General features: G+C 49.3%; 1 long non-coding RNA gene across 1 annotated transcript in view; it reads left to right on the forward strand.

The window, feature by feature from the left end:
• The first annotated feature begins 3,360 nt into the window (after positions 1-3,360).
• LOC116648284 overlaps positions 3,361-24,714 on the forward strand; it is a 30,746-nt gene continuing 9,392 nt past the window's right edge. The window contains exon 1 of the long non-coding RNA XR_004302488.1: positions 3,361-3,658. This is a non-coding gene — a long non-coding RNA (uncharacterized LOC116648284). The remainder of the gene's footprint in view (positions 3,659-24,714) is intronic.

Here is a 24,714-nt window from a genome sequence, read left to right on the forward strand (position 1 = left end):
GGAGAAGCTGGAGTGTGAGCGGCATTTGCCAAATATTCACGAAATTTCCGCCTAGTGCCCAGCACACTGTCAAGTGCTGGAGGAGGGCAGCGGGAAGGGCAAGGAGGCCGAGTGACGGTCCTTGTCCCACAGGAGCCTGCTGTCGAGGAAGACAAGCTGTGTGTGTGCGCGTGTGGCCTGTGCCACGCGATGCTCGGGACTTCACACACATCACCTGTGTCCTCACAACGACTGTGTCAACCAGGGAACATTGTTCCCATTTCACAGATGAGGAAACTGAGCGTCTAAGCGAATGAGTAACTTGCCTAAGACAAAAAAGGGGTGGAGCCAGGATTCATCATTTACCTGGAAGCCCAGACTCTCTCTCCTCTTCGATGTCTCTCTTTTAATTAAATAACAAGACCCCCCAAATGCTGTGAAAAGCACTATGTAAGTTCGAAGCCAGGAGGGATTACAGTGGGTTTCCGGGGGTGGGGTGGCTGGATTTGGTCCACGGAGGCCACGGCTCTCAGGGGCGGGACTCGAGGTCTGGTTGCAGGAGCTCCCCTGACAGACCAGGGAAGTGTCGCCCCACGGGCGTGCAGGGTGTGGGCTTCTTTTGCTGCCCCCCACCTCCCCCCAGCCTTCACTGCCCCTGCCCCCACCCGCCCCTCTTTGCCGGGGATTCTCTGCCCTCTGGGGTGCATTGGCCGCTCACAGGGAAGGCTGCAGCTTGCGGGGCTGAGCCCCGTGTGGGAGCAGCCCTCAGCCCGGGGTCGCTGAAGGTTTTTGAGCAATAGGAGTGACATGACCAACACTGTACCCCCTGAGCTGTAGCAGCAAAGCTCAGCGCTCAGCAGAGGAACCCCGGACCCCGGGTATCCTTGAGGTCACGGAGCCCCTGGTGGCAGAGGGAAGGCCTGGGTGAATGGGACCTGTGGCCTCACTCAGATGGCAGGACGGCTGGGGAATGGGCAGTGGGGGGGGGCAGAAAATGGGGCAATGGGGGGCAGGGCGGCCCCCCTTCCTGCTCCCCCCCACCTCCTGTCCCTGCTCTCCCACATGCCAGCCGGGGCTCTGTGTGCCGCCTGGCCCCAGGAGCAGCCTCCCATGGGCAGACCTCAGAGCCTCCAGGAAGAGATGGCCGCGGTCTGCCTCCCTGTCTCCTGGCACCTGTCATTTCCAAAACAAGGCCTGAGGAAGGACACATTCTTCCTCCCAACTCCAGCGGCAAGGCTCCTCGTCCTCTCCCAACTATGCTGGAGGTCTCACTGGAGGATCTGTTTGGAGGAGAATTCTAGTCCTGTTCATAGCCCCCCACACCTCCACCTTCAGCGTCTCTGGACAAACTCACCTGGGGAGAAAAGATACGCTGGGTCTGGACCACTGGCCCAGTGGGAGCCTTCTCTTAGCTCCCTTGGCCCCCACCAGCCCCAACCAGCTGTTAACCACAAACATGTGACTTTCTGGGCCTCAGTTTCCCCAGAGCGAATCCCCATCTGTCACCTGAGCTGTGCAGCCGTGGCCAGCAGGATGGCGAATAGGCTCCCGGGACTGAGTCCTGCCCCTCGCCATCTGGCCACCCTCACGCCCTGGTCCTTGGGCTCCCGGGACGCGCCCCTCTCGCCATGCTCTCTCGCCTCTAGGTCTGTGCACACATTGCATCTCCTGCTTGGACTGTCGTTCGCACCTCTCTTGCACCAGGGACAGTCCGGTTCATTATTTAACACCTCGGCTAAAGGTCTTCCCAGGGGTTCGTTCTCGGCGAATGAATTGGGCGCCAACTCTGATCAGTCACTCCCTCCGCTGTCCCCGTTGTGCTTCATACATTCCGCCAGGGTAGCTCGGACGTGTGCGCCTCTGGCTCGTTGTTCGGGCCAGGAGCTTCCCAAGACCACAGTCTGAGTCCTGGGCACGCTCACGTGCATGGTGAACCAACAGTGGCTGAATACGGGACTTGGGGAATGTGGGGGGATCTGGGAGGTGATTCTCTGTCTGTCTCTCTGTACACATAATCTTTCTAAATGTATAAGAAAAAGAACTTTAAAAGCCTGATTAGCATCCTTGTACGATCAGAGCTTTGGAGAACAGGGAAGAGGAACGGTCCCCACACAGAGGAAGCAGGGAGGGAGGAGATGGGGGTTGCGGGAGACGTGCTGAGGGGCAGGGTGGCCCGTCACCTGAGACATGCAGAGCCCCCCTGGGAGTCTGTGGAAGCTCCTAGCAGGACTATCTGCTGCCCTGGGATGGAGGCTTGAGCCGCCTTAGTGGGATATTAAGGAAGAGGCAGGAGGAGTGGGGTGGCCAGGCTACAGCCACTGGGGTTACAAGCTGGGACCCCTCAATGTCCCTGTGTCCTCCTCGTTCCCATCAGGAACACACCAGATCTGCTGCTTCCCAGTCCGGCATTCTGACACCTACCCAGAGGCCTCCAGAACCCCTCCTCCACTCCGGGCGCTTCCTCCTCTCCACTTGGTCCCAAAGGTCCACTCCTGGGGACAGATAGGCCTCGCCCCCACTGCTCCGGCCCCACAGATCCAGGTGCCACTCCCAGAGCTCACGTCCCCTGCCGGCCTCCTTGCTCTCGCACACAGGCTGTCTGCCTGCCACACCTGTCCTTCCTCCTTTTTCTGGGCTTTTTCTCAGCCGGGCCCCATGCACATTTATTGAGGGGCTACTATAGGCCACCTCTGAGAAAACCTTCCCTGATGGCCGGTCTTCTCCCCAGGCTGACTCGGGTGCCCTCAGCCATTCACCCCTACCCCCTGCTTAGTTGTCCCCAGCCTTGGAGCTAGGGTGGCCGGCCTGTGAGCTCCTTGTCTCTGGCCATGCCTGGGTCCAGGGCCCAAGTTTCGTAGGTGCTTGTTGACTGAATGAAGGGCCGAGAGAGAAGGACTGGCTTCTCCCAAGTTGAAATCCACGAGCCCCATGTCGTGAGAGGCCATTTCCGCCGTGAGAGGGCTTCTCTGCCCTCATCAGTCCGGGTGGGCTTTGAGAACACGGGACGTGCTGCAAGAGCTCTCATGCTGCTGACCTTTCTGGGCCATTCGGGTTCCTGCTGCATCTCGCCTGCGCCGAGCCCCTCTGCTCCCGTCCCCAGTCCAAGGTTACCCCTTGTGGGGTCTCACTCCACCTCCGGGATATGCAAAAGCCACCCTTGCCCTTCGGCCCTACTGTGAAATCAGAGGTGGTGAAAGCAGCTAATTGGCAGGTTCCCGGGGACTGTGGACACTTCACGTCAGGAATGGGTCCTTGGCTCCATTTGCCAAGAAGATTGCAAAGTGGATTTGAAACTTTCTGACTCCAGGGGAGGAATAGATACAAAATCACCAAACAGATGGCCTCCCCGATCCTTTCTCACTTCCCTGCCGGAATCCCATTTCTGTCACCTTGCAACGATACAGAATTTATAGACATCTTCCTTTCCTGCAAAGGAAAATCAAGTCTGAGAAGCACACAGCATCCTTAATATGACATTTCCCTCTCCCAAGGTTCCCCTCTGTGTCCTGTGGAGCGCTCAGTCCACGCCAGCTGCTGGGGCCAGACAGGCCCCTTCCTCTCAGCAGGGTCTACGCGGGAGGTGGAGAATTTGCCTCACCCCGCCCTGGGGGCACTGCGCGGACTGTGAGGTCACCAGTCTTGGGGGTTCCAGAGTGAGAACTGGAGATGAATTTCAGTGGTGAGTTTTGAGATCTTGCTTACTCTAATGTCTCCTCTTCAGAAAATGAAATAGTAATACTTTCAGGGTTGTTGGAGGATTGAACCCCCAAGTTACCCAAAGTACTGGTCTAATGCAGAGATCGTAAGTAATAAACTTTGCTTCTCCTTCCCTCTCATGCCTCACCTGGGTGTAGCTCTTAGGTGCTGTGGCTCACATCAGGGGCTGGGACCAGGAGATATTTGAGAATCGGAAGAATCAGTTGCATAAACCAAAGTTGGTTTTCAAACGGCAACAGAAAAATATGCAACCAGAGCAGAGAATGCCTGACAGCCGAGGGGGGAGGGTGGAGGAAAGACATAGAACTCAAAATATGCTATTTTCATTTCAAATAAGTGGTGAAACAAAATAAGTAAAAGAAACTCCTACCATAGAACTAAATACATTTGAACTGGATTAAACATTATGTGTTAAAAAAATCTTTAAAAATACCAAGAGGAAATATTATTTAATATCTACATATCCTAGGGGGCGCCTGGGTGGCTCAGTGGGTTAAGCATCTGCCTTCAGCTCAGGTCATGATCTCATGGTCCTGGGATCGAGTCCTACGTTGGGTTCCCTGCTCAGTGGGGAGCCTGCCTCTCCCTCTCCTTCTGCCCCTCCCCCTGCTTGTGCTCTCTCTGTCAAATAAATAAATAAAATCTTTAAAAAAAAAAGAAATCTCACTCTTTTAAAAAATAATAATAATATCTACATATCCTAGAGGTGAAAAAAAGACTTTCCAAACATGATGCCAAAAGTAGAAACCATCAAAGGGAAAATCGGTAGATCTGATCATAAAAAGAGAATAGCTCTACTTCCCAAACCAGCCATAAATACAACTAAAGGCAATCCACAACCTTGGAAAATATATTTGTAATGTACATGGGTAGTAAGCGGTCCAACAGCCAGAATATATAAATAGCCGGTGAAAATCACTAGGAAAAAAATACTTCAGTAAGAAACGGGGAAAGAGCATGGAAAGATCTCACAAAGAGGAAATAGGATTGGTCAATATATGAATCAATGTTCAATGATGTATTAATCAAAGAAGTGCTAAATTATTACTGTTTTGCCCTGTTCTTCAGTTGGCAGTATTTGGTGAGTGAAGGTGCAGATAAATTGGCATTCCCATATCCTACTCTTGAGTATATAAATGGATAAACCTTTTATAGAGACATTTTGGTGATATATTTTTAAAATCTTAATTTTTTCATACCCTTTGACCCAATACTTTTATCTCCAGGAATTTATCCCAAGGAAATAATCATGATTATATAGAGAGGCTTGGCTGTAAGTACCTCTGTGGCTTCATCGTTCACCCAAGAAAAAATGTACACAAAATAGAGGGTTGACATAACACTATCTTTAATATTACGTGATCGTTAAAATAATACTGCAGAGAGATAATATGTAGGAGAATATATGTGTGTATATGTTATTCATCTATATATATACACCTTGCTGTTTACATGTGTATATGTATATGCGTATAAATAATATATAGGTAAATAGTGACAGAGAGAGAAGTTATTATGTATTGTTAGCTGAGAAAAAAAAGCAGGTTACAAGCTAGTAAGGTGTTCATTATAAGCTCTGATTCATTTTTTTGAGTACCTATATGCATAGAGAGTAATACTGTATGTACGGGGACAGCATACGTTGATCTCAAGAGAATAGTTTTCGTATTGTACTATTTGGTTCTCAGCGTCTTCTGCTTTTCTCTGCAATGAATATTTATTACTTTGCAACAAGACAAAATTTTTATTTAAAGAAATTTTTTATTTAAAGAAAAGAATGCTCCACTTTGACTATTGCTGATGATATCGTCCTAAGTTTATCCCCGAAATACAAGTTCATGAGGGTGATCGATGCAACGTGAATGTCAGCTTATGGATGAAAATACCTCTTCCAGAAGGTCGTTAAATAGAACATCTGGCGACAAAATCTACACTCTGGAAAAAATGAGTGAAGCGGGAACATATGTTAAAATAAAGGGCATATTCAAGTCATTTAAATATAGAGCCAAGATTAAACAATTTCGGGAACATTATGATATGAGTATTATAATTTAAAAATAAATTGTATATTACAAGATATAAAAATAATAAAACTATACATTGAGTGTAAGAAAGTAAAAGAATGTAAACTCACCAGCTTCTGTATCAGTCCGTTGAGATGCTATTTAAAATTTAAATACGCGGTTATAATTATTTGTCCAATTTAAAAATTTGCATGACCTTAGTGCAGGTTTTCTCAATCTCGACACTGTTGACATTTTGAGCCAAATAATTCTTTGTTCGGAAGACTGTCCTCTGCCCCCTAGAAACCAGTCATATCTCCTCTTATACCCCTGTTGCGACAACCAGAAAGTCTCCAGATGATGCCAAATGTCTCTAGAGAGACGGTTCCTCTTAGGAACCACCGCCTTAGAGGAATCATTTAAGAACATTTTCTTGTAATTGGAAAAATAAATCTAAAATTAAAAAAAATAATAATAAAGGACCAAAGATGGTCCCCAAAGTCCCATCTAGATATAGAAGAGGTTCTCTGTGCTCTCTCGCCGGTCTTGGCTTTGTTGGCTGCGGTCACCGTCCAGGGATGAACAATCACGAGTGAGTGTCCGGTGGCCACGGGCAGGGTTGGGAGGGTCCGGTGGGAGCTGCAGGGGGGCTGCAATGCTGGAAAATCAGTACCAGCAACATGGGGAGCCAGTGCCAGGAAGGCGAGCCGTGGGCTCAAGAGGGAGGGTAAGGGTCACAGTGAGAGTTTGGGCTGTGCGCGCTGCATCTTGCTGCCTCCCCGGGGAGGGGTGGGCTTGCCTTCCTTCCCACGGCCTCGTTGCTCCCCCGGTCCTGGGAGATCCCCTTCCGAGAGACAATGGCCTCAGCCCAGGGCCCCACTGAAGCAAAGCTGCGTGTGAGAGATCGTTGGCATCTGGAGATGGAAAATGGGGTGGGCGGTTGGTCATTGCCCCCTGGGTCCAGGGGGGTAGCTATGATGGGGATCTCCCACCCCCCCCCACCCCCTTGCAGGGGATCACATTGGATCTCCAGACTCAACCACAGTGCAGACTTGCCTGGAATGCAAGAGACGGGGCGCACCTTTTCTTCTCTAGATAAAGCTCAACATGAGAGTGATACCTTGGGTAGAGCAGACATTTCACATGGAGTTCCGATCCCAAGTGTGAGATACGTTCCCACCCCAAGTTGTGCTGAAGGAGCCTCAGGCTTTGGACCCTAGAGTCCCCGTCCCTGCTACAGCTGAGGGAAGCTGCTGGGGACAGTACCGCATACACCACGGCCAGCCACCCAGTGAGCTGGCCAATCAGATCCCTTTCCAAGGAAAGTGCATGTGGGAGCATAGAGAGAATCCGAGGTAGCTAGTTAGAAAGGAACCAAGGAGAGGCAAGCTAGCAGAAGCCCTACTAGCAGCAGCGTGGGGGCCCGAGAAGGGCAGACGTGAGCGGCCGTGGAGCTGTGTGACTATGGACTGGGGCATCCCGGCCCCAGGTCCGAGGCCCTGTGCTCCCAGGACAGGCGCCCGCACCTGCCCATCCAGGTGAGACCTGTGCCCACAGCCCCGGCCCGTGCTCCCGCAGCACTCTGCTGAGGCACCTTGAAATTCTTAATAACTTCTGAACAAGGGTCCTACTTTTTTCATTTGTCCTGGGCCAGTTGTGAATTATGCCTGTTGTGAATTAGGAACACAGGCCCTGTTTTTTTAACTGTTACTAGGGTAACATTCATATAACACAACAGTCACCATTTCAACCATTTTAGGGTACACAGTTCAAGGGCTTTTAGGATAATCACAGTGTTATGCCACCATTATGACTACTTATTTCCAGAACATTTTCATCCCCCACAAAAGAAACCCCACTCCATTAAGCATTCAGCTCCCCATTTCTCCCTGTCCCCAGCTCTTAATGAGCACTGATCTGTTGTCCGTCTCTGTGGATCTGCCTATTCTGGACATTTCATATAAGTGGGATCATATGACATGTGGCCTTTCGTGTCTGGCTTCCTTCACTTATGGTGTCGAGGTTCATCCGTGTTATACCGTGTGTCAGCTCTGCATTCCTTTTTACAGCTAATAAGGCTCATTGCGTGGAGATCCTCCATTTTGTTAATCCATGCATCTGTTGATGTCCATTTGGGCTGTTTTGATCTCTTGGCTATTCTAAACTAATACTGTTGGGAGGAGCATTTATGGACTAGTTTTTGCATGGTATACATTTCCATTTCCACCTTGGAGTGGATAACTCTGGCTTCACTTTTTGAGGAGAAGCGCCAGACCGTTTTCCAGCAGCTGGCCCATTTACCTTCCCACCAGCATGTATGAGGGTCCTGATTTCTCCACTTACTTCTCGTGGTGTTCACTGTGGCCTTCCTGGAGGGTGTGACGTGTTAGCTCCTGGTGGCTTCGACTTGCGTCTCCCTGACAACTAAGAATGCTGAGCATCTTCCACGCGCTCATGGGCCGTTTGTAGATCTCCTCTGGAGAGGTGTCTATCAGACCCTTTGCCCGTTTCTTACTTGGCTGATCATCTTTTTGTACTTGAGTTGATCCCTGATTTTGGATTTCCTTGAGGTTCCATCTCCCTTAATCTGCCCCCCCAACCCCAAATCCTCACGACAGTCTGTATCTTCCCTCAGGAACAAGTCTTCTTTTCTTTTATCCAAAAAAGAACATGGATACTAAACTTTTTACAGTTTCCTCCCCCTTCCCTCGAACCCCCTCTAAAGGTGCTAGTTTCTCCTGTGTTTGGTTATCACCGCCCCCAACCTCCCCACTGCCCGATACTTTGGGCAGGGTCATCCTGGCTCACTAGATATTTGGAACTATTTTTAAATTCACCCATTAAACCTTAGACAATTAGCATAATTCTGAGACTTCCTTCCCATTTGGGAGGAAAGCAAGCCATTTGCCTCACTCAGCCATGGCTTCATTAAGAAGCTCATCAGCGAGGGGCCGTTAGCGGGGCACTTCCCATCGGAGGCAATCACCAGACACCAAGAAGTAACTCCCTCCCTTCCTAAGCCTGACACGATGGATGTTGCACCTTGACGATTTCCAAAGGACTGAAATGTTTTGATTGTGGTCCAGGCTACATTATGTTTCTGACAAACCTGGAGAACAGTGATTTCTCCTGACACATCTTACAGGAAAGATTTTTTTTGGCATGACTACCCAAGATCCTCAAGATCCCCAAGAATACTGAGACGAAGACCACCAACCCTCTCCCTCTGCTGGGGTCCAGCAGCATCTTCATTCAAATGGAACACACCGCACTGGGTATTCACTCATTCTTTCCACCTTTTTTCTGGTATAAAAAATTGAATGTATCTTCCAGCTGGGGTAGATTTTGGAAAAGAGGAAATAAAATCAAGAAACTCATATTGCAGTTCAGACTAGGACTAAGCACCAAAGTCCCAAGTGGCCGTGGTGGGAATGGCCACATGACTGCTCAGCTCCCCAGCAGCCTGGGCCTCGGAAGCCCCTTCAGCTTTGGGGAATGGGTTCCTGCTGAGGTCCTCAGGAGAACTCCAGGCCCTCATCCTCTCTCCCGAGACCTTGCATTTGTACCAAAATACAAGAGTGCACAACCCGGGGAGCCCAACTCAGGGTCCTGAGAAAACTTGGTCTTGATACGGAAGTTGGATGACCCTTATAAAAAGATAAAGAGAGGGGCGCCTGGGGGGCTCAGTCGTTAAGCGTCTGCCTTCGGCTCAGGTCATGATCCCAGGGTCCTGGGATGGAGCCCCCCATCGGGCTCCCTGCTCCGGGGGAAGCCTGCTTCTCCCTCTCCTACTCCCCCTGCTTGTGTTCCCTCTTTCGCTGTGTCTCTCTCTGCCAAATAAATAAATAAAATCTTTAAAAAAAAAAAAAAAGAGAAAGAGGAAAAAGCTGTCATCTCCTTGCTGGTTTATCAAGAGAGGAAGGGAAGAAGGGAATACGGTTTGCCCCTTACCGGGTGGGGCCAGGCACTGCGCTGAGTGGTCCCATCTAGTGATTGCCTGGGCCCTAGGGTCACCTGACACTTCTCCCTACGTCCTGTGCCCACTCCTCATTCTTGCCAGCCCAGACAGCTGCAGGGGGCAAACCTTTCCTGCCCTGCTTATTCCTGCTTATTCCTACCCTCCGGGCCAGCCTGCAGGAGGCTGCCTCCTCCACACCGGGGCTGGGGGTGAATAAGCCTTGGTCCAGTGTTCCAGAAGCTCCGTCGGAGGAGACAGATGCCTACAGAAATAACCGTGGGCCAGGCAGATGGCCATGAGGGCTAAAATAGAGGCTCATAGACTGTGGGATCCGTGAGAGGGAGAGACGGACCGCGATGAGGAGCTGGGGGAGGGCATCTATAAAGATGCTTTGGAGGAGGTGGGATTGGGGCTGGCCCCCGAAGAACAATGGAAACTAACAAAAGTTGTTGAGGCTAATAACAATCCCGCTACCATTTGTGCCCAGAACTATTCTAAGCACTTAACACCTCTTACATTGGAGGAGCGTGCTAGTATTAGTGATCATTTCACAGATGAGGAAATGTGGGCACAGGGACGTGACATCATTTGACAAAGGCCACATGACTTGAACGTGGCAGAGCAGAGTTTTGACTCTGGAAGCCTGACTCCAGAGTAAGGCCGGGCCGAAAGGCCTTCTGGACTCTGTGGACAGTCTGAGCCGAGACAAGGGAACTGCAAAGCATGGAGAAGACATGGGGGTGCGGGCAGTGGGGTGTGTGCTGTGAGCTGACCGCCAAACAGAGAAGGGCCTAGATACTGAAGTGGGAGGGCCAGACGCTGTCACGTGGTGGGGGTGCTGGGGCTGAGCAGGGGACATGGGCAGAGTTGTGGTTTCTAAAAATCATCATAGGATGGGGACACATGGCTTGGAGGGAGGGCAAGAGAGGGAGAAAGGTCAGTCTGCTGAGTCACACAGTTCGGGAGTTCTTGTCTGAGTTGTTGTGCGTCTAGACATGGAAATCACAAGCGGCTTACACGTTACACAGCGCCTTCACTAGCGTCTGGATGCCCGGAGTCAGCCGCCCCAGCCACCCCGTCTGTGCTCTCGGGCACCCCCAGGCTGCCAGGAGCTTCGTTACTTCTCTGGTGCCTAGGCTACCCCCTGGGCCAGTTCTTCCTAAATGACAGCTCCCAAGATCCTTCAGTTTTACTCTGCTCTTCCTAAGAAATCTGGAGGAAAGTCCTGTGGTCACAACAGGGCATGACCTTCCCCATCTGTCTCCCAGTGCTGTCCCCACTGCCTCAAAGTGGGGGAAGGGCCCTCAGCAGCCCCCTTTGCCCGTGCCCCTCTGCCCCCTTTTTTATTTTATTTTTTTTATTTTTTAAAGATTTTTTATTTATTTATTTGACAGAGAGAGACACAGCGAGAGAGGGAACACAAGCAGGGGGAGTGGGAGAGGGAGAAGCTGGCTTCCCGCAGAGCAGGGAGCCTGATGCGGGGCTCGATCCCAGGACCTTGGGATCATGACCTGAGCCGAAGGCAGACGCTTAACGACTGAGCCACCCAGGCGCCCCTCTGCCCCCTTTTTTAAAGAGAAAAATCCAGAATGCCAGATTTTGACCACAGGTCAGATCTCTCTAGGCAGTTTCTGACCTCATCCTTGGGCCAAAATCTCCTTCTGTCTGTCAATGGTCAACTCATACCTAAGACAACAAGTATAGAAAACAGGCCTGAGGGGTTCTTCCTAGGACAGTTGCATGAAGAGGGGGAGCCTAGAACACAAGTTCCCCTTGAGTTTCCACCATCCTGTCAGCCTGGGGACAGGGACAGGGAGAGGGCTCTCCCCCAGGGCATCCCAACCAAGGCAGGAGGACGTCTCAGTAGGACCCTGCTCCAGTTCAGACCCCTGCCCATCCACAGGAGCCGGACGCACGTGCCAGGCTGCACCTGATCTGATCAGCCTCGGGGTCCAGCGAGGCCGGGACGGCTGTGTCCTGCTGTGTCTGGTGAGGTGCCCCCGCCAGCCACCAGCATGCCGCTTACAGCGGGGGAGGGGAGGTCACGGAGAGAATGAGGCCGTGACCTCCTCCCTGGTGGGCTCCTCCTGGAAGCCACGGCCCCAGCACTGCGTGTACCTACGATGCCACAAGAAGCAGGAGCTGCGAGTCCCTGGGAGGCTCGGGCAGAAGCCGGAGAGTCCTCGTGCCCTCCGTCTCCTGAGTGACTCCCGGTGGGAGGCAGGAGCCCTGTCCACCTCCACGGGCTGCGGGCTTCCCCGGTGCTGTTCCGTCATTCCACAGCCGTTCATTCAGCAACCGCTTGTGTGACTGATAGGTATCTGTTGCTTTGGTAGAGAGAGAGAGAGAGAGAGAGAGAAGGAAAGAGAGAGAAAGAAGGAGCGAGGGAGGGAGGGAAGATAAGGAGACACGTTAGCCAAGCCCTCGCCGTGTGCTTGGCCTGAGGGCCTTACCTGTGTGAGCCTGGAGTCTGCCCGGCAGGGGACAGACGGGGGACGGCATGTGTTGGCCTCTGCCCTGGGCCACAGAAGCAGAATGTGGTGGCCCTCGGTCTCAGGGAAGGCACCCGAGGGCAGGTCCTCTGTACGCATCCTGTGGGGTACGGTGTTTCTCCCTTGGGACACCCCAGAGAAGGGCGCCCAGACGGCCGAGAATGGACCCACGGAATGGACAGCTCCCTGTGGAGACGGTTTTTCAGAGATGTCACTTCTCAGGTACCGCGATATAGGAGCAAGTAAACGCCATGCCTCCGATTTGTGACAAGCTTCGGGTCTTTGGGGAGGCGGGGGGAGGGGTGCACATTGTGTTCAAGTGGAATCTCTCTCTGAGCCGGTGCTGGTTCGGCTCAGCCTGCTCTTTAAGCATTTCAAACCCACACAGCTCAGCTCCCGGTGCTGGGCCTGGGGCTCGCAAGCCGGAGACGCCGAGGCGCTGTGGCCGCTGGAGCCGGGAGGGGTCTGGGAAGGAAGTGGCCTGTGCTCTGCGACATTGCAGCTCAGGGAAGCAGATACTGGCCTTCCAGGGACTGTGGCCCAGTTGTCCTGCCAGCAGGTGACAAACACTAGAGTGCCTCCCGATGTGAGGGAGGCATGAGCATAAGGCCTGTGGAGAGTCGTGATGGACCAACCCTTCCCAGGACCCCAGTCCCCACCTTCTCCTTGTCCACGGGACCCCCGGCCCTCACACACTCAGGGGCCTGGGGTCCTTGCTCTGGCTCAGCCATGCGGAGACGCGCCCTCAGCATGGAGCTGGTGAGCCAGGGAGGCCGGCCTTCCTTCCACTCCCTGCGCATCTGGCTCTCGAACTCCTGACGTTTCTGGAATGAATCCATCCTGAGGCGTGACCCACTCAGACAGCTTCAGGGGTGCCCCTCGTCCCTGACGGGGGCGGGGGGTGGGCACCGAGTGGGCTTAGAACAAAGGATGAAGCACCAATGGGGAAATTTCTGGAAGCAGGGGCTTTTGAAGGGTAGGGGCTGGGGCCGCCTTCCCAAGGCGCCTCTGAAATCACCTCACACGGGCTGTTTCCTGCTTCACGGCTGCGTGGGACCAGCCCTCGGAATAGATTTCCAGCTGGTCCTGTTCTAGACTGAAGTCAATTTAAACCGAGTTAAAATATCAGAAAGGATATGCCTGCCTGAGGATTACGTGCCTCCTTCCGCCTCCCAGGATGGGAAGTTTGAAGCGAGAGGAGATACGGAGAAAAGGCTGAGTACTGGGGACCCACGTGTGCCTGCAGAGGTCCTTCCTTCATCCTCCTCCTCGGGGGCACCCCGTGCTTTGTCCCCCCGCAAGCCTCATCACTGCGTGGCATCCCATTTCCCATCTTCTGGATGGAGAAACTGAGGCTCAGGGAGATTAAAGGCCTCAGCCAGGGCCATTTAGCTAATTGAGGACAGAGCCGGGGTTCAAACCCGAGCTTCTTGGGCTCGGGGTCTCTTGCTTCCCATTGTACCAGGCCACAGGCTGCATTAAGTAGCAGCATCTGCAAGCACAATAAAAAGTGTTTAAAAAGTAACTTGAGAATGTTTGGCTACTGTTTCTTCACGGCCGTTAATCACTTGGTGTGTTTACAAGGGGATAAAATGCACCTTTTTAAAGATTCACAATCAGTCTAAGTAGGGTTTGTAAATGCCCTGGCGATGTTCCTCTTGGTTTTTTGATGGTGGCTTTCATTCAGCAGTTACTGTAGATTTCAGCTTCGGGTACAAATTGTAAGTTGTCAGTAAAGCCCCGATGGGCACCCCTCATTTGTCCAGTGCAGGGGAGTCATGAGGGCTGTGCTGGGAATTCCAGGTCATTTTGTCCCCAGGCAAAGGGTCTGTCCTTGGAGGGTGTCAGGCACAGATAAAAAGTGGCCTTCACTGCCCTTTGGCCCGAACCTGCATTTCCAAGGTCTTTGCCCTCAGGACATCAGCGACCATCTTGCCCTTGGCTTTGTACTCTCTCCTCAAACTTCCTGGTGACCAGGTTATGAATTCCCCAGACTCTGGGTGATTTCCACCCCTTCAGTTGTTCAGGATTAATTTTTTTAAAAATATATTTCTATGAAAGCATGACTTTCACAGAAATATAAAATGAACAGAGAACAAAAAAATTTTTTTAACTAATGAGAAATCCAATAAGATGAAAAAACCAAGTTTAAAAGAAAATCCCAAGAAGGGGTATCTATGCGTATGTACATATGTGTTTATCTGTATATTATGTCTATATACACATACTCAGGGATGCAGAGATAAATTTGCTATTGGAAGCAAGACTGACGTTTTCCGGAGGGGGTGGTAATCAATTGCAATTTGACAAGACAAAATTATTTACATCTCTACAAACAGAAATAATTTGCATCACCATCTGCTCTCCACAGTTAACTTTAATCTTTAAAACAGAAAATAATCAAAGACAATTAAAGCCACAGTAAATTGGATAACCCGGGAGGATCCCCTCCACAATGTCTAGCAACCCACTATAAGGGGCATCCAGTCATTTTTTGGCCCATTTCTGAGTTTCTCTCTCTTTTTTTTTTTTTTTGCCAGTTCCCATGCTCTGAGACCAAGTGACTCTGGCTAGAGTGGCAGGGGGCTGTGACAGGTGCACGGCCCTGCCCCCACCATTCTGTCCAGAAGGAAGGACCTACAGCCTGACCACAGCTACGAGGAACCCGTCTGAGGATCCTGGGGTCTTCCCCAGAGATGGTGAAATAGCTCGTTTGGAATCCCACCGCCATTTTTGTCCCCACGTTGTCCACTGTAATAGCTTACAGTGAGGTCTGCATCTAATTGTCCTCTCTGAACCTTCTATTTCCCACACTTCTTGAGTGCAAAACCCTGTTTTTAAGCTGTTTACATGTGCACCTAAGTTTCTAATGTTTTCTTCAGGTCCAGTTTTCTGTTTACCTAGCAAATTCTGAAGTCTTCATACTACTGATTGTGTATCATTTGTTCAGTTGCTCAGCGTATGCTCACAAGCACAAGCCAGGCTCTGCGAGAGCAGGCCATGCAAAGGGCCAAGCATGGTTGGGGCTTCCAGGGAAGGGGCTCTGTGGATGAGTTCACGCCATCAACAGCCAGGCATCTACAATATTAAATTCTGACATCTTCCATGTTTTACCAAATTTCAGGCATGTAAGCTGGGTCTTTATGCATGTTCTTTTCATTTTGTGCATATAAAGTTGTATTGGTCATGGTAGAAGAATGAGATGTATTTTATTGAGCAGTCTGTTAGGTTGGTATATAACCTTTAAATGTTTAGACACATGGTCTGGTGGTCTTCACTTGTCCTGGCCCCCAACCTAGGAGCCTAGCAGCATGGATGGTGGAATTGCATAGGGCCCCCCCTGCACCCGATTGGCCCCTGCGGGTCCTCCATGGCTTTGGATGTAGAATGTGAGTGCTGCCGAAGTGAGGGCCAGCAGGATGAAGGTCAGGCTCCCTGTACCCAGGGCAGTTCTACCTGTCATTTCTGACACCAGCAACACGAGTCCTCATGCTCCGAGCTCTGCTCATCTCCAGGTGAGCTCAATGGCCGACAGGTGGCTTTGCCTCTATTTTAACCCTTAGTCCCAGAAAAGCCGGCCTTGACACCCCTCCCCCAAATGTATTCCTACTATTGTTAAGGGTTCTGTGTTTTCCTTCATGGGGAACAGAGGGGGAGGCCCCATTCTGCTCTAATAGGTTCAAAAGGCCAAGACAACATGTAAATGGCTTCAGCCCCACTAAGAGAGTTCTGGTGATGGGCCGGAGCATGGGGCTTGCCCTTGGCCTCCCTCTGCCTCAGACTCTAGGGTGAAAGTGTCCAGGATGCAGGGTGGGATTGGCTACCGAGGCTGCAGGGCCAGCTTTGGTGACCGAGCAGAGCAGCCTGCACGAGGACTCTGGAGAGCATTTAAAGGACACAGCGAGAGTCCCTCACCTCTGCGGGAGGACCTCAGTAATGAGCCACTATTGGTTCCTTCAAATGAGCGCATAATTGGGTACGACAGCTATGCCCCGGACAATTAGCTATCCAGTTGTTCCTTAATAATACTTAGATGATCTAACCTGATTCATGCAGGTGCTCTTTCCCAGTATCCTGCATATCTAACTAGCACCTTCTGCAGGAGGCAGCTGGGAGGAGTCACTGACGCCGGGGTCCCACAGTACCTGCGTCAGACGTGAGCCACTGCCCCCTGTGCCCAGCGCAGGGCCACACGCCCCCTAGAGGGGAGAAAGAGGGAACGGAGGGGCCCAATACGCCACAAGGCAATGACCTTGCCAGACCCCGGGGGTCAGGTTGGCAACCCTGGAGCTCAGGACGGGAGGGGTTGCCTCCTGTTGGGGCATTGAGGGGACCTCAGGGAAGAGGGGCTGGGGTGTTCTAGGTGGAAGGATCAGCAGCACTCTCCTGGTGCACCCCCTTCTCCCTGTAAAGTCACTGGGCTCCGTGAGGCTGACAACACACAGCCTTTGAGAACCGGTTCCTGCCTGGGGTAGATCCGGGCTTCCCGGCTCACAAGATGGTCCAGGAGCCCAGGGCTGAATGGATGCGGGCACTGGTCTCTCTCCAGGCTCCCAGGGTGCAAAGACAGGACAGAGCTTCCTGAAATCCAGCAGGAGCTGCTTTGCTGGCTCTCTGGGTGGCTTTAGCTGTCAGGAGGGGGCCGATGGCACAAGGGCAACGTAGGGCTAAGAGCGCAGAATTCAGACTTGAGCACACAGAACTAAGTTCCCCTTTCTACTGCAGCACTGAGGCACGGCTCTTTTTAAAAAAAACCTAGGGCGCTTGGGTGGCTCAGTCGTTAAGCATCTGCCTTAGGCTCAGGTCATGATCCCAGGGTCCTGGGATCGAGTCCCACATCGGGCTCCCTGCTCAGCGGGGAGTCTGCTTCTCCCTCTCCCACTCCCCCTGCTTGTGTTCCCTCTCTCTCTGTCAAATGAATAAATAAAAAAATCTTTAAAAAAACACCTAGTTATATTCTGTTTAAATTGTTTTGGAATATCCAGTTTGGCCAGACCATGCATTCCTACACAGTAAGTGATATTACCCCCAAGAGGGCAAAAATTGGTTCTCAGGATGAAAAATTGGTACTCTTTTTATGTGTGTAAAACACAGAGAGCCACACAGAGTGTGAACCGATATGCCGTATGTCTGTGCTATTAAAGATTCGGGGGGGAGGAGTGAACAGGAAATCAAAGTCTCGAAAGGCTGTTAGGGACAATAATGAAGATGATTCTGAGAGATGCCAGGCTCGATAGAAAGGTACCTGATGACCCCATCACCCTCTTTTTTAAGAAGTAGGTTTGGAAGTGAGTTTGGGTGCTGTGCAGATTAGTAAGGACACATAATTTATGCATGTATTCAATTGTTAACAAATAGTAATGAGCACCTCCGACCTGTCAGGCGCTGTTCTAAGTGCTGGGAATAAAACGCAACCAAGGTGCCTGTGCTCAGGGGGTGTCCTTCCAGCGGGAGGCACCAGACAAGAAACAGTAAGCTGGCATGCAAGGAGTTCTGTGCTGAGAAGCATTCTGGGGAAAAGCAAAGCAAGAAGGAAAGCATGTGGGTTGGCGGGTGCAGTTTAGAACAAGGAAGTCAGGCAAGGTCTCACCGCACAGGTAAGCCTGGGGTAAAGGTCTGAGGGTGAGGAAGCTGCTGCAGGAGCTTGGGGGCTGTGGCTGTGGTCAGGGACAGCATTCCGGGCAGAGGGAACTACAAATAAAGGCCCTGAGCAGGGGGCTGCCCGGTGTTTTGGAGGGGCAGCGAGGAGATGGGGGAGGGGAGAAGAGTAGGTGGCGAGGGCAGAGGGTTGGGTGGCTTGCAGATCACGTTGTCCCTGGTGGCCACAGTGAGGTCATGGGCTGTCACTCTGAGTGAGGTAAATGGAAGCCAGTGTTGGTTTTGAGCAGGGGGAGACACGCTCTAACACATTTTAAAAAGTTCTCCCCAGCTGCAGGGTTGAGAACCTACTTCAGGTGACAAAGGGGGAAGCAGGAGGGAGGAGGGTGGCTGTGCCCAGGGTGGCCCGAGTCTGGATGGACATCTGAAGGTGCATCTGGCCAGATTTGTTCACAGGCTGGGTGTGGGCTCTGGGGAAACAAAGAGATACAGAGCGACTGGAACCCTAAGTAATGATGTAACCACACACAGCTTCAGGGATTGGAAGAGAAGGTACTGGGGAGAAGAACATTCTCCTCCCATCTGGAAAAAGATGATCATGTCGGGGTGCACGGGTACACGCAGCTCCTGGGGCTCCAGTTTAAGATGGCCGATGGCGCATTGGCAAACAGCCTCGCAAAGTCAAAAAGCTTTGCCTGCCAGAAACCCTTTGAAGTGGCAGCAAGGAGCTTTACAAGGGAGTAAGCTAGTACACTGTTGAGAAACGACAGGGGCACAGCGGCACCCCCCAAACCATGGTGCATCTCTGAAAGTTAGAAGGGCATGTGCTCAAACTGATGGGCAGGTCAGTGAAGAGAGCCCAGCTCAGAGCTGGTGAGAGAGAAAGAGAGATTAGGGGCGGGAGCTAGTTCCACAGCAGAAACACCAAGGGTCTGAGAAGGAAAGGAACAGGATGGGAGAAATGATGGAAAATAAGAAGATTCAGTGCCCCCACCCCCACAGTATGAGCACGGGCACACTTCCTCCAAGGCTGACGCCAGGTAAATGCTCCATAAAAGCCGTGGCTTCCTTGACATGGTATCTCCTGGGGATGAGTAAAGCCTGCCAGTCGGAACCACCCTCCCATGGACAACAGATGAGCATTCTTGTTCAGGGAGAAGCTGAGGGGCAGAGGGATGTACCACAGCTGCTCCCTGTTACGAAGCTCCTTGGACCTTCGTTGAAAATATGAATTAAGCCAACACTGGCCAGACACCTGCGGGAATAGTACGGAGGAGAAGGGACCAAGATGAGCAAAAGACCCCTGAGAAAATAATTTAGGGAATGAAAAAAAAACTTTTGAAATAATTATAATTAGTATCCTCAGAAAAAAGAGAAAGTATTGCCTTAATAAAACACTCTGCTACAAAGATAGAGCTCAGAGAGCAGAAGGAGTTTGTTGAAATAAAAAAGATGTTTTTGCCAAAGTTATAAAACAACAAAGGAAAGGCAGTAAGAGAGTGTCAAGAAACATCTCCCCGAACAGAAAGCAAAGAAGGAGATGAGCAAAGTATAAGAACTAAGAGACACACAAGAGTCTCAGATGGCATGAAGGAAGGGCAGGAGGACCCCCGAACTCGGAGGGCATGATGAATACAGATGAATATAAGACTCAAACCTGGATCTACCCTTATGAAAATTGAGAGCACCAAATGTAAAGAGAGGATCGTAAAAGCTGACGGAGAGAAAAATTATTATTTTTTGATCGACTTATTGTCATTGGTATTATCATTATTTTGATAATTACTTGTTTGGAGTAAGGCAGCTCATCAGCAACACTAAACATGAGAAGACAACGGAATGGAGCCTTCAAAGTTCAGGCAGAAAATTATTTCAATGCTGGAATTCCATACACAGCCAGTCAGACAATCAGGTGGAAGAGAAGAGTAGAAGCTTTTTTAGACATACAAGGGCTTAGACAATTTACCTACTGTTCACCTTTCTGAAAAAATTACCCAAGTATGCACCATAAAAAGATGAAAAAGGCATCCAGCTGCCTTGGGTTCTATTCATACGTAATTAGGACCAGGCATGCGATGTCTGTACAAAGATTCTGGGATAAAGTGCGTCAGTAGGAGCTGGGATGCAAACAGGTTGTTTGCCCAGAAGTCACAATGTTCAAATCTGGCACTGATATTTGAGAGAAATTATTATAATTCCTGACTGCCCACCTCAACATAGCCTGGGAACCCTGCACTTTGGTTGGCAGTCTCTCATGCGGTTGCAGGCAAGATGTTGGCCCATGTGCAGTCAACTGAAGGTTTGCCTCAGGCTGGGGGATCCTCCTCCAAGGTGGCTCACTCACGTGGCTGGAAAACTGATGGTGGCTATTGGTGGAAGGCATCAGTTCCTCTTCACCTGGGTCTCTCCACAGGGCTGCTTGAGTGCCTTCATGACATCCCAGAGCAAGTGATCCAAGAGAAGCCTGGGAAGTCACATACTGTCACTCCTGCAGTATTCTACCAGTCACCCAGGCCGGCCTGATTCACCGTGGGAGAAGACAACACAAGGGCATGGCATCAGGAAGTAGAGATTGTTGGTGGCCATCTTGTAGGCGGGCTACCACACTCTGCCCTCTGGCCCCTGGTGATTCAGGTTCCTCCCACATACAAAATATACTCATCCCTCTCAAAGACCCTCAAGGTCTCATCTCATTACATGTTTCGTTTCTTTGTGATGTCAATACTCTTTTTCCAAGTATTAAAGTCTACATTAGTTAAAGTCTATAGTAACAATAAATTACCACAAAACTTAGAAGCTTAAAACAACCATAAACATTTCTTTTCTCTCATGGTTTCTGTGTGTCTGGAGATCAGAAGTAGCTTGGCTAGGTGGTTCTGCTTCGGGTCTCTCAGGAGATGCATTTCAGCATCAGCCTGGGATGCCGTCATCTGAAGGCTCGTCTGGGCTGGAGGAACTGCTTCTGAGTGGCTCTCTCATATGACCGGCAAGTTGATGCTGGTTGCCAGCGGAAGGCTTCAGTTCTCTTCCATATGGGCTTCTCCACAGGGCTGCTTGAATGTCCTCAAAACATGGCAGCCCCCCCTCCCCCCAGAACAAGTGATTCAAGAGAAGTCAAGGAGGAAATGGCAATGTCTTCTATAAGTTAGTCTCGGAAATAACCCGCTGTCACCTTCATAGTATTTCCTTGGTCCCATGGGTCCACCATAGTTCAGTGAGAGAGGGGACTACACAAGGGCATGAATACCAGGGATGGAGGATCATTGCAAGCCATCTTGCAATGCCAAAGCAATAATTAAACAAGACACAATTTTGAACAACTGAGAGAATGTAAGAAGAGGGAATTCATTTAGAATATTTCCTTTCCAACATCACAGAACTAGTGACAGAGATTTTATTTCCTTCTCTATTAACTGGTGGTACACTGAATATCATTAACATAGTCATTATATTACACATATTGTCTGTTTGACTTCAATGTTCAATATGTAGGAAAATCATGGAAGACTTGGAAAATTAGAAATACAAGACAGACTATCAGTGTTTGAACAAAAATGATGTGAAAGCAATGGTCGAACAGAAAGCAGGGGTATGTGTGCAGTGAGCAGAGGTGGAAAGCAATGCAGGGACATGAATTCTCCATCACACACGGCGAGGGTTGGGGGGGCGGAGCAGATACTTCCTACCATTGACGGATCCACGAATAAAGGTTTATATAGCCATTAGGTTCTTAGGTAACCTCAGAAAAACTATAGATACTACTTTTTTTTTTTTAAGATTTTATTTACTTATTTGAGAGAAAGAGGGAAAGCACAAGCAGGGGGAATGGGAGAGGGAGAAGCAGGCTCTCCACTGAGCAGGGAGCCTGACGTGGGGCTCGATCCCAGGACCCTGGGATCATCACCTGAGCCAAAGGCAGATGTTCAACAGCCTGAGCCATCCAGGTGCCCCTATAGATATTACTTTTAAAATTGCAAGGAGATGAGGCACCTGTCTGGTTCAGTCAGTAGAATGTGTGACTCTTGATCTCAGGGTTGTGAGTTTGAACCCCACACTGGGTGTAGAGATTACTTAAAATCTTTAAAAATAATAATAATAAAATAAAAATAAAATTGCAAGGAGAAGTTGGGGGAAAGAAGTGAAGGTTAACGAAAGTGATCTCAAGGTTTTAGTCTTTGTGGATGGGAGTCAATATCTATTGCTTCAAATTAATAAAGCAGAAGGAAAGGAATAAATAGGTTTTTTCACCTTCAAAACGCATACTATATACTATACGTATACTGCTTGAAATTATATTTCCATGTACATTTATTGTTTTGTAAAATAATAAGCATTTTATAATCTCACTCTGGCTTTAGACAGCCAATATTTGAAGAATCTGAGGTGGAGTTAAAAGACACAAAGAGGAAAAAAAGTCCAGTTTTCCCAGTGCACAGAGGGACTGAGAATTTAGAGAACAAAAGATGTTATAAACTGATGGGTAATATGAACGAGAGAACTGTTATGTGGATTAAATAAAACAGTTCATGTAAAGCATTAAACTCAGTATCTGACACATAGTGAGCACCAAGCAGATGTTCATTGTAGGCCTGAGTGTTGTTATAAATATGCTATTGATCCAAAGAATATAATGTGTTGATTAAAAAGGGAAAGGGTCTTTTGATGTTAAGTCATAATAAAGTAATAAATTCAGATATATTCATTGATTAGTTCAAGAAAGACAAGGACAATGGGCATGCCCACACCAGTGAAAGGCTATGATCCATTACAAATGATTTTGAAAGAGACCATTTTACCCTTATGGAAGGATATTAAGTGAAAACACTATGTTTCAAAACAGTATATTCCATATGATGCTAGTTTTCACAGGGTAAGCATCTGATAAATGAGTGCTAATAAATACTTACTGAATGCGTAGATGACCCTAATGGTTCTACATATACTTCCACACACACACACACACACACACGCACACCTACACTCACATGTATGCACACACACGTGTGTATGCATGCGCATGCACACACCATCCACCAAAATATTAATACTGCTTATCACTAAGTAGAAAAATTTGGGGCGGTTTCTACTTTCTTCCTTTTTAAATTTGCAACCTCTCAATAATCCTTAAAAATGTTGAATTACCTTTGCAGAACGAAGCAAACAAACGAAAATAGAGAAAGGAACCATAGGAAGTTGTTTAAAGATGTATCAGAAACTCGGAAAAACTGTTCACATTATGACTTTTCTTTTTATTACAAAGAGCATTTTGGCAGAAGATGCATAATTGTCAGAGGAAGGTAGCTCTGTGCTTCATGACCCATCTTCTCTCCGTCATTCCCAAGTGACAAGCATGAGACTTGTTGGCTCAGTGTCTGAAGGAAATAAACTCTGAAGGGTTAGCCTCACAACTTAAAATCGATGGCGAAGCCCCCGCACTGGGCATGGGGAGGGTGCTCGGTGCCGCCTTCCCTGTCCACCCAGGAAGGCCCCCAGAGCCTGCCGTCCAGTATCATAGGACAGGAAACACAAATACACCCTGCTTTCTGGTGGGCCTTATCTTTTCTGGACCTAATGTCTCCATTTATGCAAGTTCGATCACCACTCAGGGGTGAAGGAAATTCTTTAAAATATTAAATGTGGGCTCAAGTTTTCCTTCCTGTGATTCGCTGAAAAGCTTCAAGTTGCTTTGTGATCATGTTCCCAAATGACACTGTTCCCAAACTGTTTGTTTGCTGAAGACAGTCAACCGTTTTGTAATGAACTATTAACATTTATCTTTTGAAAATTTGGGGGTTCAGTTTTTGTCCTTCCCATGGCATTAAAATGTTGGTCATTTTGGGGCAGAATCTGCCATTCCAAAGGCTTTAGAACTCTTCTGCAAAGGAAGATCACTATTTGAAAATTATTTTTTTCCTAAAAAGAAAGGGGGTTATCCATTGTCTCCATAGGGAGATAAGAAAGAAGAGGAGAAACAGACGTGCTTCTAGGGCTTTCTCTGCCCTTCAGATCCTTCTGCCTGCCCTCTCCCCACACCTGTTCCAGCCAGATAGGAAATCTATTTTGAATGTGAATCAGAGCTGAGCTCCATTACTTGCCAATTTTCCATAATTTTCAAGTAATATTTCTTCTTTAAAAAGTTTTCTTGAGATATAACATGGCTGCCAAGGCTACATTGACTTGTGTGAAATTCTTTCGAAGAAGAGATACAGTCAAAAGAACAGGAAATAAACGTGTGTGTGTGTGTTTTAATTAAACTGAATTGAAAGCAAAATGGAAGTGGCTTTCCCAGGAGAAAAGCCAGGAGCTCGAAAGGCCCTGGGAGACTTTCTCGGAACTCAGGGAGACGGGAAACAAAGTTCCAGGGCAGGAAGGATAGTGAGGATAATCATCACCTGCGCTGAGCACCCACCGTCCAGCCGGCATGCTCCAAACATTTTCCACATACTGCCTCATTTAGGGGCCTCTGAGAGGTCAGAGTGCAGGCGCAGTGAGCGAGAGAGGGATCTAGAAGGTTGGAGACTGTGGTCGGAGTGGACACTGGGTTTCAGGATTTTCGAGGTGGCATGTGTCTGGGTGGTGGTAAGTTCCAGCAGTGACCAGACTCTGTAACTAGTGACCAGTCCCTGCAGGGGCGCTTAGAGTCCCAGGAGCCACCATACGAGAGAGGAGGATTATGTGGCAGGGCTGTACCTGGTTGTGAGTCAGTCTGAGATTTCATTATTCATCACTGCATTTCTTTTTTCTGACTCCACTGATTTCTTTCAAGGGCCTCCTACAAAGGTTCTTTAAGTAACCTGTTTTGATTTTCCCCTTCGCTCAGCCTTTGAAACACCTTAAGGATGTTCATTCCTTTTTTGGGCAAAACAATTACTGTGCAAACAGACTCATTTTCTCTTGCCAGTTACCTTAAAGTTATCACATCCACTTAAATAGAATCTGAACTAAAAATAGGTGTACCCAAGTGGGT

The sequence above is a fragment of the Phoca vitulina genome, unplaced genomic scaffold (genome assembly GCF_004348235.1).
Source record: "Phoca vitulina isolate PV1807 unplaced genomic scaffold, GSC_HSeal_1.0 scaffold42, whole genome shotgun sequence".
NCBI classification, from domain to species: Eukaryota; Metazoa; Chordata; class Mammalia; order Carnivora; family Phocidae; genus Phoca; species Phoca vitulina.